At 36.4% G+C, this 17091-nt stretch overlaps 1 gene segment (V, D, J or C); it reads right to left on the reverse strand.

The window, feature by feature from the left end:
• The window catches only part of LOC114634288, a 153807-nt gene that overhangs the window by 78756 nt on the left and 57960 nt on the right, over positions 1–17091 (reverse strand).

Below are 17091 nucleotides of genomic sequence, written 5' to 3' on the forward strand. Positions count from 1 at the left end.
CTCTCTCTCTCTCTCTCTCTCTCTCTCTCTCTCTCTCTCTCTCTCTCATCCTTTTTTCTTTCTTCCTTTCTTCTGTTCTTTTTTATCAAATATATTTTGACAGGAGTCAAATTGTAAAAGGAAACTTCAGTTGAGGAAATGTCTTCTTCAGATTGTCTAGTAGCCAAAAGATCATTGAATATTTTCTTGACTTATGATTTACTATTGCAAGTGCCATCCCTGAAGAGCTGGAATAAGAAATCATTCTGAACAAGATAGTAATTCTATTCCTTCATGACTTCTTCTTCAGTGCTTGCCTCCAAGTTCATGTTTGATTTTCTGTCCTTATTACCAGTCATACTGTACTGTAAGATATAAAATAAAATAAACTCTTTCCTCTCAAAGCATAAAATGAGATAAAAAGAACTAGACATCAAAAAAGGAAAAGGGAGTAATGTAGAAATATTATTAAGAAATTAGATCAATACGAGTAGATTATTGACTCTATACATAACCTCCCCAAAAAAAAAGCAGTTTTATAGCCATAATCTTACATTGGTAGAGACCTTTTCTATTTTGGTGCAAAATTGAGGTTGTATTTTGTTACATTGGTGCAAAATTTTTTGTATTGATACAGGTTTAAGGATTTTTATTGGTATAAATCTTTGTATATTGATACAAAATTTAAGACTGACTTTGTTACAATATATGTATGTTTCAACTCTTGTATGAGTATTATTCCTGTGCAACTAGTTTAAAATTACAAGGTTTAGTCCCAGTCCTTTTAATAGTTGCTATTATGAACTATTTAGAATAATTCAATAATGCAAGTTAATATTAAATCAATCAAACTCATGAGCTTGTCAGATACTAGTTTGTCTATATCCTGGTTTTCACAGATAATTGGTAGCTGGAGACAGGCAATGTTTGCTTGTTTATATATGCTATAAATAGATAGATGGTCTTCAAAAACCTCAGAGACTCACAGAATATGACGTTTAAAGATATTTTTATTAATTTAAGGCTTTTTTGACATTGAGACATGTCAGCTCCTGGCAATATCCTATTTGCCTTGGAAAGTGATGAGATTGAACTTGGAGTAGCTTCAGTTTGTGGCTAGGTAGCCACTGGGCAAAGAAAATGCCCAAAATTTATCTGCAGACAGAATGATATCTAGAAAGGACAAATGGACACAGAAAAGCCAAATGTCTAGCTCTGCCAAGAGGGTAAGCAAGTCTTTCAAAACTGCTGCTTCATAAAACTTCTGTCAAATATTCTGGGCCAGACATCTGAAGATAAATACTCCAATGTTATGAGAATACTGAGGACTGTCCAGGTTATCAGCTGTCTCAATCATTTATGTAATTTTCAAAGTCTCATCCCTGGGTTTCCTGTATACTCAGTAATATTCATGCCTTCTCAGGCCTATGATGTGATGAAGACTGGATAGTTATAGTCTTACTATAATCTTAAGCTGTTTAGGATTTAAGAAGATGTACTAGGTCTAAGAAGATATTTTTAGGATGACAATACAAGTTAGGATAGAAATTGATTTAGATAAAGAACTCTGAATTCACCAGGATGGGATAAATGATAGAATACTTTCTTTTGAATTGCCAAATATGAACAGACTAGACTTTTTTAATGTCATTTTTACCTAATAATTTTCATATTTATTCCTACTGTATGTTATTTATTGTTATAAGAGAAAGAATCTTTTGATTTAGACAAAAAAAATTGTTGAGGTTTGGTCTGCTGCTGTGTATAATAATGCTAAATCTTGTACCCAAAGGTCAAGTCCTATGAATAAATTCTAATGTTTACAAGTTCTGTTGTGCAAACTTTGTGCCTTAATTTAAAACTATTGATTAAACAAAAATAGCTACAGCCAAATACTTAAGGGATTAGTGATAGACAAGTTCTTAGTTGCCTGGTTGGGGTGAAGAAATAGGAGAGGAGAAAAAAATGAGAAGGTGAGAGGAGAGGGTACCATGAGAGGAGATGGACATGGCCAGAAGGAACAGCAAGTGTTTGGGGTACATCAGTGGGGAGGTAGTATAGCATGCAGTTAGAAAAGTATATTAGGGGTTACCCCCAGTAATTGTCAAAACCAAATAAAATAACCGTAGTCTGAATCTCATTTATTTGTAAACTAGTCAGGGATAAGTTTAATTGGTTGTATTACATAGCTGGGTATTCTTGTTGGAATCCTAACAGGAAAGGTGAGGAGTGTCTCTGACTCTTTTGCCTGTTCTTAGTACCTTTTTAGTCTTACTGGGTTGCCTCATTCAGCTTGATAACAGGGTTGGTGCCTAGCCTTATTGTAATCTGTGGTGCCATGTTTAGGTGATATCCCTGGGAGGCCTGTTCGTGGTGGTTTTTGTTTTTGCTTTTTTAAGAAAGCAGAAGAGGAGGGGATGGGGAAGTTAGGGATGGGGTCTGGAATGAGTGGCAGGAGGAGTAACTGTGGTTGGAATATAATTTAAGAGAAGAATTATTCTTAAAGAAATAAAAGAGAGAGAGAGAGTGAGAGAGAGAGAAAACAAACAACGTAAGTATGGCTTGTCCTTGGCCCCTTCTCCCTCTCTGGTTTCCTGCTATGATGAAGTGAACATTACTCTCCTGCCGTCTACTTCCTCCATGATATTCAACCTTTCCTTTAACCCACATCAATGAAGCAAAACTAACATGAACTGAAACTGTAAGATAAAATAAATGATCCTCTCTTTGTCACAGTGCCTTTTAACAGTGAAGAAACAACATGCTTAGCACAACATATGCAAGCCAGTGATTTTTACTCAGATACACCTGACACATCTGTGCTCAAACTATAGACTTGGGTACAGGAAGGAAGCTAGGGAGAGGCTACTAACATGCAAATTTATGTAAGATATTTGGAGTTCTGAAACAATTATTTGTAACCCTGTTCTATCTCTGGATGTCAAAATGGTGCTCAAGGCTGGGTGAGATGACCATTGCCCACAGTGCTTAGGAAGAGGAAGGTGGAAATTTATGAGATTAACATCTACTTCCCAGTTTAACAGAACATGATATCTTGTCTCAAAAACAAATAGCAAGAATAAAATGAGCTTTCAACTAATTTTTAATTAATATGTGTTTGAGATTAGTTAACGTACAGTTTTTTATTGAAGTACAAAGTATTCCCCTCAACAAATATCAAACACTGTTAATTATTATAAGACAGAAAAAGAAATTCAATTCTCATGATGCAAAATCATATTTACCACTAATGTAGTGTAGTGTAGAATAAGTGATTAAAGGCTACCCATTGGGAAAGTAGATAAGAAGACAGCAGAGGCAGATACGTTATAGGAATAGGAAGCATAAATCAGATATATTGTTTAAAAAGTCAAATTTCGTGTTTTCTCTTACTTTTGTTCCTAGATTTTTATAGATTCATAAAACCCTGTGGGGGGGGCACATATATATGTCACATGTAAATAGTTGGAAGTCAGGGGAAAGGAAATGTGTTAGTTGGAGGGAAAAGTGGTGACAAAAAGAAGAAAGAAGAGGAATGAAGATTGTCAAAATACATAATATAATTTTATATTTGTTTTAGAAATTCAACATTATATGTATAAATACAGAACTTGAACCAGAAGAACTGCAGGTATATTGCCAGGAGTCAAAAAGTAGGAGAGACTTCTCAGAGCTGTGCTAAGCAAAAGCCATGTTCCTTTCTTCATCCTCCAGTGGGAATTTAGCCTAACAGGCTCTTGATTTAACCCATGGAGAATCACATTGGATATTTTCATTCCAGAATATAGGACAATCAATTTGTCGTGTTCAATACACAGAATCTAAGCAAGAGAAATTTAAAAAGACACAAAAGTCTTTACTTCGTTTTTCCATAAGGACCTTCCAAGTCAAAGCATCTGTTCATTAACTGTCTACCATACTTTGCAACAGTTAGGGATAGCAGCTGCAGGCAGAAGGGAAGTGCGTATGTCTGGGGATGTGTGGTACAGGCAGCTGGTTAGAATCTCAGAGGAGGTTTGTGTAGGAGGCTCAAGCACTGTGGGAGGATAGTCGTAGTAGTGCTGACAGAAATAAATGGCTGGGTCTTCAGCCTGCACATTGCTGATGGTGAGAGTGAAATCTGTCCCAGATCCACTGCCTGCAAAGCGATCAGGGACCCCAGTGTACCTGTTGGATGCCCCGTATATCAGAAGTTTAGGTGACTGCCCTGGTTTCTGTTGGTACCAGGCTACATTACTATACACATTCTGACTGGCCTTGCAGGTCATGGAAATTCTGTCTCCTATTGATGAAGACATGGATTTGGGAGACTGGGTCATCACAATGTCTCCATTAGCACCTGCAATCAGAAATAGATAATGAGTATACATATATACACATTAAGTCTTCATGACACAAATGTTATAATATAAAATGTTCGTTTTATTTGCATTGTCTGCTTACTATTGACTTCCTACAGACAATAGCTATTTCTATACAAATGGATTATTTTTAAGATATTATAATACTTTTAAATGTCTCACCAGACAACCAGAGCAATAGGAATATGAAGACCTGAATCTGTGACTCCATCTTGATGCCCATGCTGGTCTAATGAATTTCAGATCTCACTGCAAAGGCCTGGTTTATAAATCATGGGCAGCTGAGCAGCCCTCTAGGGACCTATGCAAAGTAGTCATCAAATAAGGAAGTAAATTGCCTGAAGAGGTGTGTGAGAGTACTCAGGAAAAACCAACAGCCAAAAATACTATCAAATACAGGAAGTATTCACTGGGAAGGAAATCAACATAGAAGCTCAAGGACCAACTTAAAGCTCTTGAACCACAAGTGTCTAGATATTCTCATGAAAGACTTCCATTAAAAATCAACAGGTGGATTTTTTTAAAGATTATATATATATATATATGTATGTATAATGAGTACACAGTAGCTCTCTTCAGACACACCTGAAGAAGACATCAGATCCCATTACAGATGGTTATGTGCCACCATATGATCACTGGGAATTGAACTCAGGACATCTACAAGGACAGTCTGTGATCTGAACCACTAGGCCATCTCTCCAGGCCCAATGGATCAGTTTTGCAGAAATAATAGTACAACTATGTTTGATTTAATCCTGAGCAAACAGGATTTAACCCTACCAAACAACAACAAAATAAACAGGTAAAGTGGAAAAGAAGAAATGAAACGAAGAAGGGAAAGGGGAAGAGGAGGAAAGAGGAAAGAAAGAGAGAAGAGGATGGAGAAAAGAAGAGGGAATATTGAATCAGGAAGGTAATAGATATGTGGAGAGGAGAGAAGGAATGGAGAAAATGGAAAAAAATACATTTTAAAAAGAACGTTTTGGTGGTAGAGAATCAACTCAGAAGTTAAGAGCACTTGCTTCTCTTATAAAAGACTCAGTCTTGACTCATTCCAAGCATTCACATGATGATTCTCAGCCATTTATATTTCCAGTTAAGCACACACATGGTACACATGTATACAAACATACATACATGCATACACATAATATATATACATACATACATACATACAAACATACATATTTATGTACATGCATACATATATATACATGCATGAATGCATGAATTCATGCAGTTTGAGACGTGAGACCTGAGTGTCTGCTCCAGCTACCAAGTCTTCTACCTACTGCCTTCTTTCTGTTCTCATACAATCTATCCCTCTGAAATTCCAAATGAACCCTTTCTTAATAAGTTGCTTTGCTCATGGTGTTTGTCACACCAATAGAAAAGTAACTAATAAAAAGGAATAATCCACCAGGGGATATATACCTATACCTATAGGAAAATATACAAAAAACATAGACAATTGTATGTGTTCTACAATGTTGTAAGGTCCTACTGTATCCATGGACTCCAAAAACGGATTGGTCAATTAGTTTTTAAGTAATACATTGGCACTAGATAGCATATTGTTTACATGGGGCCATGGATTTCCCCTTTATAAATACTAAATTTACTCATAAATATGAGATAAAACCTTGGAAATTAAAAACTATCAACACAAAATCATACTTACTTAGTATGGTGTGTGCTTTCTGACTCCCAACATTTAAGAGCAGATAAGGAGAGTTCAGAGTGATATGTGACCCATGGTGAAGAAGCAGGTGATGGACAAATGACTAAGAAACAAAACTATTACATGAAATGCCTCATTCATAAATCTTGGATTTTTAGGCATAATTATATAAATATAAACACAATGGAAGTGGGTGTGGATAAGGGAAATTAGGAGAGGGAAGAAGACTTGTGGGAAACAGAACATGGAACAGAAAGAGGAGAATGAGGGATGTGTCTTAGTTAGGATTGCTATGGCTATGATGAAATATTATAATCAAAGATGGAAGAATTTATTCTTCTTACATTTCCAGATAACAATACATCATTGAGGGAAGTCAAAGCAGGAACTGAAACACAAGCAGGAACTCAGAGGCAGGAGATGACCAGAAACCATGGAGGAGTGCTGCTTACTGTCTTCCTTCTGATGACTTGCTTTATTGTACAACTCAGGTCCAGTACCAAAGCCTTTCCCCAAAAACAATAGGCTGGACCCTCCCCCATAAAGAGAGAATTAAGAAAATTCCCTACTGGTCTGTCACAGCCCAGTCAATGCACATTTTCAGTTGAGGTATTTTCCCCCTCAGATGATTGCAGCTTGTGTCAAGTTGACATAAAAACTCATCGGGATGGGGTATAAATATGGTTTATAAATAATGATCTTAAAAGAAATTAGTTTTATGAAACAAGACCCTACGTATTATAAGTATATGTTGATACAATTGACTCTTTCAGCAAGGACAGGAGATAAGGAGCAGAGATGATATGTAAGTGCCCTCTGAGGCTCATCTGCTGCCTGTGTGTTCTGTCCATATCGCAAATCCATGGAGACTGGGATTAGACAGGTGAATATGGTTCGGTGTCATTCTTATTCAGTATAAACTTGAAGTATATATTGCTGCCTAATGCATGTACTTTTATATGACAAAATGTACCATGATTACTGTAAGTATGTTTATTAGTTTACAAAATTACTGAGACACTACTGAATTTTATAATTCGGTAATATTTATTCAAAGTAATGTCAAAAATCCAATAAAGAAAAATAAGGTCATTATTGCAATTAAACATTGTCTATTTGAAGAATATGGATGATTAACATGAAATGAACATTCTTAAGTGGTTCTGAAACAACTAGTTGTTCAGTGGACACAGTTATAAAAAGTGAAAATATTTCATGTCAGGTAACCTTTAAAATCATACTAAAAAATATATTAAAAAATACTACAAAATAATAGCTTAATCTAGACTCAAAGAACTACATCTCAAAATTATTTCAAGGACACATTAGCCCCTGAATTGTCTCTAGGACTCACAAGTCTAGCTGAATATGCCAAGAGTCACTGATTTTTGGACAGAGACGAGAGTGTTTGATTCCCAGGCTGTGTAAAGAGGAAAAAGCTGCTGCTTCAGTCACTGGCTGACAGACTGAACTTTAAATAGTGTTTGTTTGGACACTGTTTCCAAAAGGTGCAAGACATACATACAGGCAGAACACTAGAGCACATAAAATTAATTAGTTAATTAATCAATCAATTGATAATTAACAATCAACCAATTAAATGATTTTTAAAATCCTTAAAGCTCTGATATGAAACTGTAGTCTGCCAACATCTTAACTTCAGGGCATGGAGTCTTATGTTGGATTTCTAAATTCTAGAACTATAATTCTGTTCAAGCCAGTATCTGTGTGGGAAAATGTTACAGAAAAAAATAGCAACTTACACAGAGAACTTAACTATATTATGTTCCATGAATCCTGGAGGCATTGTGCTTATTAATTCCTTTTTAAAGTCTGAAAATTTTGATCATCAAAGTACCAGACACAGTGGCTGCCAGGCAGATAATGAAAGTGACCATGGCTTTTTTGTGTTGGAGTGTCAAGCACTATGGGAAGAGAGTTATAATGTTGCACACAGCCCTGAGTTTGATTATTTCCTGCCGTCTACTCCTCTTGGGTGTATTAGCTTCTTTTTCTTCTAGGTCTTTCAAGTGAGTTGACAAGCTGCTACTGTATGCTCCCTCCGGTTTCTTTTTGTAGGCACTTAGAGCTATGAATTTTCCTCTTAGCACTACTTTCATTGTATCCCATAGATTTTGGTATGATGTGTCATCATTTTCATTAAATTCTAAAAAGTTTTTAATTTCTTTCTTTATTTCTTCTCTTACCAGATTATCAAGGAGTAGGGTGTTGTTCAGTTTCCATGTGAATGTGGGCTTTCCATTGTCTTTGTCATTTTTGAAGACCATGGTGATCTGATAGGATGCAGGGGATTATTTCAATTTTTTTATATCTGTTGAGGCCTGTTTTGTGTCCAATTATATGGTCTATTTTGGAGAAGGTACCATGAGGTGCTGAGAAAAAGGTATATTCTTTTGCTTTAGGGTGAAATGTTCTATAGATATCTGTTAAGTCCATTTGGTTCATAACTTCTGTTAGTTTCCCTGTATCTCTATTTAGTTTCTGTTTCCATGATCTATCCATTGCTGAGAGTGGGGTGTTGAAGTCTCCCACTATTATTATGTGAGGTGCAATGTATGTTTTGAGCTTTAGTAAGGTTTCTTTTATGAAAGTGGGTGCTCTTGCATTTGGCGCATAGATATTCAGAATTGAGAGTTCATGTTGGTTGACTTTTCCTTTGACAAGTATGAAATGTCCTTCCTTATCCTTTTTGAAAGCTTTAAGTTGAAAATCAATTTTATTTAATATTAGAATGGCTACTCCAGCTTGTTCTTAGAGCCATTTGCTTGAAAAATTGTTTTCCAACCTTTTACTCTAAGGTAGTGTCTGTCTTTGTCGCTGAGGTGGGTTTCCTGTAAGCAGCAAAAAGCTGGGTCCTGTTTGCATATCCAGTCCGTTAGCCTATGCCTTTTTATTGGGGAATTGAGTCCATTGATGTTAAGAGATATTAAGGAGAGGGTGTTGTTGCTTCCTGTCATTTTTGCTAATAGTGGAGACATTGTTTGTGTGGTTATCTTCTTTTGGGTTTGATGGAAAAGGATTTTCTTGCTCTTTCTAGGGTATGATTGCCCTCCTTGTATTGGAGCTTTCCTGCTATTATCCTTTGTAGTGCTGGATTTGTGGGAAGATACTGTGTAAATTTGGTTTCGTCATGGAATATCTTGGTTTCTCCGTCTATGGTAATTGAGTTTTGCTGGGTATAGTAGCCTGGGCTGACATTTATCTTCTCTTAGGGTCTGTATGATATTTGTCCAGGATCTTCTGGCTTTTATAGTATCTGGTGAGAAGTCTGGTGTAATTATGATAGGATTGCCTTTATATGTTACTTGGCCTTTTTCCCTTACTGCTTTTAAAATTCTTTCTTTGTTTTGTGCATTTTGTGTCTTGATTATTATGTGACAGGAGGTATTTCTTTTTTGATCTAATCTGTTTGGCGTTCTGTAGACTTCTTGTGTGATTATGGGCATCTCATTCCTTAGGTTAGGGAAGTTTTCTTCTATAATTTTGTTGAAGATATTTATTGGCCCTTTAAGTTGGGAATCTTCACTCTCTTCTATACCTATTAACCTTAGGTTTGGTCTTCTCATTGTGTCCTGGATTTCCTGGATGTTTTATGTTAAGAACTTTTTGCATTTTGAGTTTTCTTTGACAGTTGTGTCAATATTTTCTTTTTTAATTTTTTTATTGGATGTTTTATTTATATTTCATATTTTGTCCCCTTATCCCATCCCCCACCCACACAGGAACCCCCTCTCCCCTCACCTCTCCTCCTTCTTCTCTGTGGATGTAACCCCTACCTACCCCCCCACTCCCACCTCCCCACCCTCAAAATTCCCACCACCTGGGGTGTCCTGCCTTCATGAGGTCAAGGATCTCTTCTTCCACCTATGCCCAGCAGGGCTCTCCACTCTTACGTATTCAGCTGAAGCCCTGCATCCCTCCCTAAGTGCTCGTAGGCTAGTGGTTTAGACCCTGGGAGCTGTGGTTGGTTGGTATTGTTGCTCCCCTCATGGGGCCATAAACCCTTTCAGCTCCAATGGCCTTCACTCTGACTCCTCCATTGGGAATCCCATTATCAGTTCAATGGCTAGTTGTGAGCATCTGCTTCTGAATATGTCAGACTATTGAAGACTTCTAAGGAGATATCCATATGAGGCTCTTATCAGCATGCACTTCCTGATTTCCACATCAGAATATATGAAATAGAAGAGAGAATCTCAGGTGCAGAAGATATCATAAAAAACATTGACCCAACAGTCACAGAAAATACAAAATTCAAAAAGCTCCTAACCCAAAACATCTAGGAAATCCAGGACATAATGAGAAAACTAAATCTAATGATCATTGGTATAAAAAAAGAGCAAAGATTCCCAACTTAATGGGTGATTAAATATCTTCAACAAAATTATAGAAGAAAACTTTCCTAACCTAAAGAAAGAGATGCCCATGAATGAAAAAGAATCCTATAGAATGCCAAATAGACTGGACCAGAAAAGAAATTAATCCACTCACATAATAGTCAAAACACCATATGCCCAAAACAAAGAAAGAATATTTAAAGCAGTAAGGGGAAAAAGTCAAGTAACATATAAAGGCAGCCCTATCAGAATAACACCAGACTTCTCACCAGAGATTATAAAAGCCAGAAGATCCTTGGCAGATGTCATATAGAACCTAAGGGAACATTAATGCCAGCCCTTGGTACTATACCCAACAAAAGTAAAAATTAACATAGATGGAGAAATTAAGATATTCCATGACAAATCCAAATTTACACAATATTTTTCCACAAATCCAGTCCTACAAAGAATAACAGATGGAAAACTCCAACACAAGGAGGGAAACTACACCCCAGAAAAAGCAAGAAAGTTTGATACAGACTATCATACTATAAAATATAAATAAGGGCATTTCTTTTTAAAAGTTTAAGTCAGAAAGAGTACAGTGCTTCTGCATTTCATTTCTTTTTTATTAGATATTTTATTTAATTACATTTCAGATGTTATCCCCTTTTCCGCAACCCCCCCGAGACCTCTTATCCCAGCACCCCTCCTGCTGCTTCTATGAAGATGTGCCCCTCACCAATCCCTGCCCTCTATTTCCCTCAGAATGGGGCATCCAGCATTCACGGGACCAAGGACCTCCTCTCCCACCAATGGCTGACAAGGCTATCCTCCACTACATATAAAGCTGGAGCCATTGATCCCCCATGCATGTTCCCAGGCTGGATGTTTAGACCCTGGGAGCTCTGGTTGGTTGGTATTCTCACTCTCTCATGGGGCCATAAGCCTCTACAGCTCCTTCAGTCTTCTGTCTAAATCTTCCATTATTAACCCCATGATCAGTTCAGTGGTTAACTGTGAGCATCTGCCTCTGTATATGTCAGACTCTGGCAGAGCTTCTCAGGAGACAGGTATATCAGGCTCCTGTCAGAATGCACTTCCTGGCATTCACAACAGTGTCTGTGTCTGGTGACTGTACATGGGATGGATCCCCAGGTCGGGCAATCTCCAGGCAGCTCTGCCTTTAGGCTCTGCTCCACACTTTGTCTCCATATTTGTTCCTGTGATTATTCTGTTAGTACGAAGAAGGACTGAAGCACCCATATGCTGGTATTCCTTCTTCTTGAGCTTCATGTGTTCTACAAGTTGTATCTTGGGTATTCCAAACTTTTGGGCTAATATCATGGCTAATATTGGTCTGCATACCATGTGTGTTCCTTTGTGATTAGATTACCTCACTCAGGATGATATTTTCTAGGTCCATATATTTGTCTAAGAATTTCACAAGTTCATTGTTTTTAATAGCTGAGTAACACTCTATTGTGTAAATGTACCACATTTTTTTTTTTATCCATTCCTCTGTTGAAGGACATCTGGGTTCCTTCCAGCATCTGGCTACATAAATAAGGCTGCTATGAACATAGTGGAGCATATGTCCTTGTTATATGTTGGAGCATCTTCTGGGTATATGCTAAGGAGTGGTATAGCTGGGTCCACAGGTAATGTTATATCCAATTTCCTCAGGAAATGCCAGACTGATTTCCAGAGTGGTTGTACCAGCTTGCATCTCACCAACAATGGAGGAGTGTTCCTCTTTCTCCACATCCTTGCCAGCATCTACTATCCCCTGAGTTTTTAACCTTAGCCATTCTGACTGGTGTGAGGTGGAATCTCAGTGTTGTTTTTAATTGAATTTCTCTGATCATTAAGGATGTTGAACATTTCTTTAGGTGTTTCTTGGCCATTTGAATTTTCTCAGTTGAGAATTTTTTGTTTAGCTGTGCATCCCATTTTTAATAGGGCTATTTGATTGTCTGGGGTCTAATTTCTTGATATATATATGATATACACCCACTTTCAGATGTAGGATTATTAAAGGCCTTTTCCCAACTTGTTGGTTGCCATTTTGTCCTAGTGACAGTGTCTTTTGCTTTACAGAAGATTTGGAATTTTTTGAGGTCCAATTTGTCAATTCTTCATCTTAGAGCATAAGCCATTGGTGTCCTGTTTAGGAACTTTTCCCCTATATCCCTGAGTTTGAGGATCTTCCCCACTTTCTCTTCTATTAATTTCAGTGTATCTCATTTTATGTGAAGGTCCTTGATCCACTTGGGCTTGAGGTTTGTACAAGGAGATAAGAATGGTTTGATTTGCATTCTTCTATATGATGACCTCCAGTTGAAACATCATCATTTGTTGAAAATGCCATCCTTTGTCCACTAGATGGTTTTAGCTCCTTTGTCAAAGATCAAGTGACCATAGATATGTGGGTTCATTTCTGGCTCGTCAATTCTATTCCATTGATCTTCTTGCCCATCTCTGTACCAATACCATGCAAGCTTTTTTTTTTTATCACTATTGTTTTGTAGTACTGCTTGAGGTCATTGATGGTGATTCCTCCAGAAGTTCTTTTATTGTTGAGAATAGTTTTTGATATCCTGGGTTTTTTTGTTATTCGAAATGAATTTGAAAATTGCTCTTTCTAACTCTATGAAGAATTGAGTTGAAATTTTCATGGTGATTGTACTGAATCTGTAGACTGCTTTTGGAAAGATGGCCATTTTTATTATATTAATCCTGCCAATCCATGAGCATGGGAGATCTTTCCATCATCTGAGATTGTCTTCAATTTCTTTCTTCAGAGACTCAAAGTTCTTTTCATAGAGATCTTTCACTTGCTTGATTAGATTCACACCAAGGTATTTTATATTATTTGTGACTGTTGTGAAGGGTGTCATTTCCCTAATTTCTTTTTCAGTCTGCTTATTTTTCATGTAGACGAAGGCTACTGATATGTTTGAGTTAATTTTATATCCAACCACTTTGCTGAAGTTGTTTATCAGACTTAAGAGTTCTTTGGTGGGATATTTTGGGTCACTTAAGTATACTAACATAGCATCTACAAATAATGATATTTAGATTTCTTCCTTTTCAATTTGTATCCCTTTGACCTCCTTTCATTGTCTTATTGCTAGTCCTGGATTTTAGTTGGATTGCTTCATGTTTTTCTCCATTTAGTTTGATGTTAGCTATTAGTTTAGTGTATATTGCTTTCACTATGTTTAGATATGAACGTTCAATTCCTGATCTTTTCAGGACTTTTACCATGAAGGGGTATTGAATCTTGTCAAATGCTTTCTCAGTAACTAGTGAGATGATCATGTGGGTTTTTTTTCCTGAGACTGTTTATTTGTGGATTACAATGGTGGATTTCTGAATACTGAACCATCCCTGCATTCCTGGAATAAAGCCTACATGATCAAAATGGATGATTGCTTTGATGTGTTCTTGAATTCAGTTTTTGAGAATTTTATTGAGTATTTTTGCATCAATATTCATAAGGGAGATTGTTCTGAAGTTCTCTTTCTTGGTTGTGTCTTTGTGTGGTTTAGGAATGAGCACAATTCATAGAATGAATGGGGTAGTGTACATTCTGTTTCTATTTTGTGGAATAGCTTAAAGAGAATTGGCATTATGTCTTCTCTAAGGTCTGATATAATTCTGCACTAAAACCATCTGGTCCTGGGGTTTTGTTTGGTGGGGAGAATTTTAATGACTGCTGCTTTTTCTTTAGGGTTTATGAGACTGTTTAGATGGTTTATCTGATCTTGATTTAATTTTGGTACCTGGTATCTGTCTAGAGAAGTGTCCATTTAATCTAGATTTTCCAGTTTTGTTGAATATAGGCTTTTGTAATGGAATGTGATGACTTTTTGAATTTCCCCAGTTTCTGTTGTTATGACTCTTCTTTCAGTTCTGATTTTTATTAATTTGGATACTGTCTCTTTGCCCTCTGGTTAGGTTGGCTAAGGGTTATCTATCTTATTGATTTTCTTAAAGAACCACCTCCTGGTTTTACTGATTCTTTGTACAGTTCTTTTTGTTTCTATTTGGTTGATTTTAGCCCTGAGTTTCATTATGTCCTGCAGTCTCTTCCTCTTGTGTGTATTTGCTTCTTTTTGTTCTAGAGCTTTCAGTTGTGCTGTCAAGCTGCTAGTGTGTTTTGTCTCCAGATTCTTTTGTAGGCACTTCCAGCTATGAGTTTTCCTTTTAATACTGCTTTCATTGTATCCTATAAGTTTTGGTATGATGTGTCTTCAATTTTGTCAAATTCTAAAAAGTAATTTCTTTTTAAAAGTTTCTTTCTTGACCAAGTTATCATTAAGTAGAGCATTGTTTAGTTTCCATGTGTATGTGGGCTTTCTATTGTTTTTGTTGTTATTGGAGATCAGCCTTTGTCTGTGGTGATGTGATAGAATGGGTGGGATTATTTCAGTCTTCTTGTATCTATTGAGGCCTGTTTTTTGAGCAATTTTATGGTCATTTTTAGAGAAAGTGCCATGAGGTGCTGAGAAGAAGGTATATTCTTTTTTGGGGGGGAGGGGGATGGAATGTTTTATTGATATTTGTTAAAAATCATTTGGTCCATAACTTCTGTTATTTTCACCGTTTCTCTGTTTAGTTTCTATTTCCATGACCTTTTCATTACTTAGAGTGGGGTGTTGAAGTCCCCAAGTGTAGGTGCAATGTTTGCTTTTTAGTAAGGTTTCTTTTATCAAAGTTGGTGCCCTTGCATTTGGAGCATAAATATTCAAAATTGAGAGTTCATCTTGGTAGGTTTTTCCTTTAGTGAGTAGAAAGTATCCTTCTTTATCTTTTTCATAACATTTGGTTGAAAGTTGATTTTATTCAATATTAGAATGACTACTCCAGCTTGTTTCTTGGGATCATTTGATTGGAAAATTGTTTTCCAGCCTTTTCCTCTGAGGTAATATCTGTCTTTTTCACTGAGGTGTATTTCTTGTACACAGCTAAATGCTGCATCCTGTTGACTGATCCAGTCTATTAGTTTGTCTTTTTATCAGCAAATTGAGACCATTTGTGTTAAGAATAATGATTGTTGCTCCCTGTTATTTTTTGCTGTTACAGGTGGAATTATGCTTGTGTGGCGATCTTCAGTTGGGTTTGTTGGAAAAAGATTACATTTTTGCCTTTTCTAGGGTGTAGTTTCCCTCCTTGTTTTGGAGTTTTCCATTTGTTATCCTTTGTAGGGCTGGATTTGTGGAAAGATATTGTGTAAATTTGTTTTTTTCATGGAATATCTTGGTTTCTCCATCTATGGTAATTGAGAGTTTTGCTGGTTATAGTAGCCTGGGTTGGCATTGTGTTCTCTTAGGGTCTGTATGACATCTGTCCAGAATCTTCTGGCTTTTATAATCTCTGGTGAGAAGTCTGGTGTAATTCTGATAGGGCTGTCATCAGGAGCTGAGAAACATGAACAAGGAATTCAGATTATTGAGAATAAGCAGGGTAACCCCATATGACAGTACAAAATCCAATGCTAGGACAACAAGATACCCTGAAGACAGAGCAGTTGTCCAACTGAGACATATTCAGGGTGGAGAACATCTACTCACCCAGCTGCCATTTTTTCTGTTCTCAACACTAGATGTTAGAACTGAAGAATCTAGTTTGTCTTTTCACAAGATCAGGTATCTGAAAGATTAAAAACTTATGTTAGATTGGTTTTGAAAACATTGAATCTGAAACTATTAACTTAAAAACTTATCTAAGGAAATAAGAAATTAACAGAAATTTTATTCAGACATTCTGCAATATACTCACAAACAAACACATCAACCATCATAAAAGTTTTAAAACTATTATAGTCTTTGGAAAAGACAGAAACCATACTAGAAAAACACAACCAATCAAAATACAGAGTTGTCAAACCCAGTCCCTATGGATACATCTACAAAACAACTTCCTCTCCCAAAGCCAAGAGTACTCAAAATATTTAAGAGCCAGAGGATCAGAAGCTTGTTATGAGACTGTGTTTTTAGTGTAGTCAGAAGATACACCTATAAAGTCTCCCTAACATAATGGCCTAAATGCAAGCTGAACAAAGACAAAAACAATAGACACACTAAAGTAAATGGGAAAGAACACAGGCCTCAACCCTATACAACAACTAAATCAACTAAGGAATGCTTAGTTGGGAGAGTCTTCTCCAGGGAAAAGCACACCAATTTATTATCCAATACCAAATGGTCAGTGATGAGAGCATACAATCAAGAAACAGACTGAGCAGGTTGCATTTAAGAATACAGACAGATGATAGATAGATAGATAGATAGATAGATAGATAGATAGATAGATAACAAGAAATTAATTCAAAAAAGAATCCTTTAATTTGAAAAATATGAAAGAATGGTATATGACAGGGTTTAAAGGAAGAAGAAAGGAAAATGATGCAATTATATTATAATCTCAAAAAATAAGTAATAAAACATTGAAAATATTATAGACTACAATAATTGGTCTAATTAATTGCATGTGATTTTGTGAATTGTAATACAGCTTATTTATATAGTTTCTTATTTTACAAGATGCCATCTTTTTGAAGTGAACAAAATTTTAGGCAAGATCTCTAAAGAAATAAAGTCCATAACATAAACTGATTTTCAGTCAACTGGACCCACAATTATAGCTCTAGATTTTGACATCTTTCTCCTCAGAATGACTGAGTGTGTGTGTGTGGGTGTGTGTGTGTGTGTGTGTGTGT

This window comes from Grammomys surdaster, unplaced genomic scaffold (assembly GCF_004785775.1).
Source record: "Grammomys surdaster isolate TR1022 unplaced genomic scaffold, NIH_TR_1.0 931, whole genome shotgun sequence".
Lineage (NCBI taxonomy): Eukaryota > Metazoa > Chordata > Mammalia > Rodentia > Muridae > Grammomys > Grammomys surdaster.